Below are 4,642 nucleotides of genomic sequence, written 5' to 3'. Positions count from 1 at the left end.
CAGTAACCTTCTCAAAGTACCTCCAAAAGACAATTTACAAAACTGTACTATATTACTACAAGGAAAACAATGCTACAAATAAATAAAACCAACAATTAAATATTCATAATTAATAAAATGAAAAATAAATCAGTTACGTGTTTCCAGTATTTGAAGTATACTACATATTAGATTTTACTATATGCTCATATTCCTGTACATTTAAAACTGGCTAAGATTATGATGTTCAACAAGAGTTTTATAGGCTATGAGTAGTCTTTAAAGTTACCCAGTAAGATTACTATTTATGGCTCATCTCGTCATTTGTATATGGCTTATATCATCACTTGTTCCTCGCTAACATATAAAGTAAGGAAGCTCTAAATTGTAGTTAACAAATTCTTAACTCTTTACTCTGCTTCTTTACACAAAGGCTTTGCAACTTCTCATTAGTAAAGTTTCTATAAACTCTGAAATGTAAATACTTAGTAATATATGTCTGCTACCATAAATCTTAACTACTTCATGGAAAATTTTTATGACCTGTGAAACAGTCCCTATTTTGGCATATTTAAGCAAATTCCCAGAATTAAACACATTTAAAGCATTAAAACTTTAACAAACCTTAACCCTTGCTGCAATGTTCATTATGACAGGTGCCTTGTAGAGAATAATTGAACTCCTCCTTCTACACATCTCTGGAACCACAAATATTTGGAATTACTTTGTTTTTGACATATCAATTTTTAGTTTCTTCTTAAATCTGTGCTTATGTAAGAAATACATATTTCATGACCATTCTTTTGTATTTACTTTTTGTTGAATTGTCTAGTTTAAGAAAATCAATTACACTTTATATATAAAAAAATGTTCTGTGCTCAATTTGGCAGCACATACCCTAAAACTGGAATGATACAGAGAAGATGAGCATAGCTCTTTCGAAGGATGACACACAAATTCCTGAAGCGTTCAATATTTTTACAAGGACAGATGCTGGAGTGAATGTGGCCAGAAGTAAACACTACTGAATTCTTGGTGAGAGTGTAAACTTGTTCAACCCCTTTGAAAAGCAGAATGGAGGTTCTTCAAAAGATTCCACATAGAGCTCCTCTATGACGCAGCAATTCTTTTTTTGGGCATTCACTCAAATGATCAGAAACAAGACCATACTAAAACTACAAGCACAACTATGTTTATTGCAGCATTATTTACCATAGGTAAGATATGGAACCAACCCGATGCCCCTCAGTACATGAATGGATCAAGAAAATGTGTGTGTGTGTGTGTGTGTGTGTGTGTGTGTGTGTGTGTGTGTGTGTGTGTGTGTAACTGTGACCCCTCTGTACAGTACTTTTACAATTAAAAACCTATAAAAATGTTCTGAGATGGAAGAGTTTATTCCCCCAATTTTATCCATATAATATCGTTAACAAAGCAGATTTTTAAATACTAAGTAGAATGTGATATGTATTACAGAAACCATTACATGTAATGAGCAACCAGAAATAATGTTATCAATTGACTATGCACTGCTTCCAAGGAAGCCAGATGGATAATTTCTCATGTTGTACATCAAACTGTTGATCTTATGTCTTGATAGTGTAAAAATATCAGGGACAGAATAATGAAGGAATGTTGTAGACTGAGGTGAAATCATATGAAAATATACAAACCTGATAAAACATATAAGTATCTGAGCAGTATATTGTGTTTAAATCATTTGCGTTACATTGCAAAGATAATGAAGACCTATTAGAATGAATTATCTTTTTGATATCCTATCGTAGGTCCTTAGAAGGATGGATGAACTCTTTCCTCATTCTTGTAGAGGCTTCATCAGATGAGAGGAACTGTATTTTTTGTTTGCTTCCTTCCATTTATTCTTCACTCTGAAATATGAGCTACATGATACTGAAATACACCAAGGAAAATTAAACACACAGGCTTTGGAAAGATCAATCATTGTAAAATAAATAAAATACGTATAACCTTGTAAAAGGTCTAAATAAATTAATTTATATAATCTCAAGTGTAAACAGAAAATGATTTAAGCAATGTCATATAATTGAAAAACGAAAATTTTTAGGCGATACTTAATTTTTTCCTTTCTACTACATTGAATTAATTATTGATTTTGTATAGAGAGATTAAAGATGAGATTAACAAGAAGCTTGGTTAAAACTGGGCATAAATTCTGAATAGACATGTATTCCAAAATCCATGAAAATCGCCAGTGGGTTTACAAAGTTGTGTTTAATGCTACTTCTATGCTGGCTTAAGCTTTGGGAACAGAAGTCATTAGAGAAATGCAATTCAAAATTAATATGATACTCTTTCATAACTATTACAATTCTTATTAAAAAAAAAAATCAAAGGAACCAGTTGTGGTGGCAGTCAATTTGGTCTAGAAACCCCTCTAAGGAGAGAGCAAGATGAGGCATTGGCTTAAGTGAGCCGCTCAATATCTGCCATCCAAAAAGGAAAAACAGTGGAGTGAGGCTCAAAGCCATATGCCTTTGGGCTTGGGTCCTTCCCTTGATTATAGCATCTGCAAGTTGGTCTGCCTGAGATTATACCTGAGGTGTGCCCCCAGGGGAGTGTGAACCCACTCTAATGGCTCCCCCCTTTGAATTAAAACTGCAGAAATCAATGTAACACCTCCAAACCACCAAAGGGAAATGGGCTCAAAAATAGAATACCTCTTCAGGAAAACTTCATCCAGGGCTTTTTGGAACTGCAAAAATATTGCCCAATGGCTGTCTGTAATTGTAATAACTTCTTGGGGCGTCCTGCCTTTTAGTAGGGCAAATAAGGCACACACTATCTTTAGGGACAGGAACCCATGGAAACAGCCAATTGGTTTCCCCTAAAAGGCTCTGAAGTTGGGATAAGGTCAGAGAGGTTGGAATATCCAGCAAAGGCTTAAGGAGACTGGCCTGAGTCAAGGTAAGGTGGAACCAGAGCACCTTAAAAGAAGGTACTTTTGAATTATATTGAGTGCTATGGTGAAGCCCCCCTTTCTTAATATGATGCGAACCTGGGCCAGAAGGCCCTCCAGGTGTCCTAGGTCTTGGTGCCCCACAATTATATCATCCGGGTAGGCAAACACAAGAGAGGTATCTGAACCCAGCACAGGCCCTAAAAGTGTGGCCAAGTATTGTTGGCAAAAGGCCAGGTTATTTGCCATTCCCTGTGGCAGCACCGTCCATTCAAACCTCCAATCAGGCAGGGAAAAATTAAGAGAAGGGATGGAGAAAGCAAACTTTTTACAGTCATCTGGATGCAGGAGGATAGAAAAAAACAATCTTTAATATCAATCACACCAAGGTATATTCTGAAAGTATAGCAGGAGTCCAGGGCATACCTCTTAGGGATGTTCCTACTAGCTCCATCCTTTCATTTACCTTTCATAGATCTTGGAGCTTACACCTAGCCCCAGAGGCCTTTTGAATAACAAATATGGGTGTGTTCCAAGGACTCATAGAAGGGCATATGTACCCAAGGTTTATCTCCACCAGAAGGTGGAGGAATACAAGTTCAGGTTTTATCAATGGCCACCACTCCACCCAGGTAGGGCTTCCTATCTAAATCAAACTTGGATCCACAATTCTTTTTCCAATGGTATCCCTTTCTGCCCCTGGGTCAGGGTGTAGGGGGAGGTTAGGCCCCCTAGGGCCAGTTGGCAGGGGATTTTTGTGAACAATCCCTCTTAAAGTGCCCCTCCTGCCCACATTTAAAACAAGTCCCTTTCCCCGATGGTCTTGGGGTTCCTTGGCCCTGGGCTGTCAGTGCTTGAGTAATAGCCACAGTCATTGCAGATGTCTGAACATGTAAAGCTAAAGCTAATGATTGGGACTGGTGCTGTTGCATTCCCACATCCTGTGAGGCCATCACCCATCTTCTCAGAAAAAACTCTCTCAATCCCATGCAGGCCATGTGGTGGTCTGCATTCATCTCTTCCCAGAGCAGCAGCTTTACAAACTGATCTTGGAGGTTCTCTGCTGGCAGCTTGTGGTTAATACTCTGTTGGACTCCATCTACAAACTCAACTAGAGGCTCACCAGGTTTTTGTGTAACTCCTGCTATGAGGGACTCAGTGGGCTCATCATCCAGTTTGTACCACGTGGCAAGTCCTGCCTGAATCACCTGGTCATGGTATGAGCCAGGTATTGCGGCATGTTGGACCCTAGTGGAGTACCATTCCCCATCCCTTTTAACATGGCATAAGTAATAGGTATCACAGATTGAGCCTGCCAGTTATTCTCCGCTCGCACTCTGCATTCCTCCTTAAAGAAAGGCACCATTTAGTAAACTGAGAACAAGTGAGGAAGGCTTTGGCCACATCCAGACAGTCCTTAGGGACACATGGGTGATAAGCAATGTCCTGTAATAAGGTCTGGGCCCAAGGAGAGTTTGGGCCATCCTCCTCCACTGCCTTGTGGAGCTCTTTAAGATCTTTAGCTTCCCATGGATACCATTCCAAGGGCCAGATTTACCAGATACACTTGGGGAAGCAAATCCTGTGGCCCAGGGTCCGGGGTCCTGGATGGCCCTTCCTTTCCAGGGTAGGCCTCCAATTAGGTTATTTCCCCACCCCTCGGCCCCTCCATGGAAGGTTGGTAGGGGTCCGGGTCTTGCAGGTCCCTCTCACAGGTTGTGTAGG

General features: G+C 39.7%; 1 non-coding gene across 1 annotated transcript; it reads left to right on the top strand.

The window, feature by feature from the left end:
• The first annotated feature begins 853 nt into the window (after positions 1-853).
• Positions 854-959, top strand: LOC122127800. Its single transcript, XR_006151288.1, has one exon. It is a non-coding gene; the product is annotated as a U6 spliceosomal RNA (small nuclear RNA).
• Positions 960-4,642: the final 3,683 nt, after the last annotated feature.

This window comes from Dipodomys spectabilis, unplaced genomic scaffold (genome assembly GCF_019054845.1).
Source record: "Dipodomys spectabilis isolate Male_0828 unplaced genomic scaffold, ASM1905484v1 ptg000312l, whole genome shotgun sequence".
Taxonomy (NCBI): Eukaryota; Metazoa; Chordata; class Mammalia; order Rodentia; family Heteromyidae; genus Dipodomys; species Dipodomys spectabilis.
The sequence above is the reverse complement of the archived record's forward strand: the minus strand, read 5'-3'. Positions and strand labels throughout refer to the sequence as shown.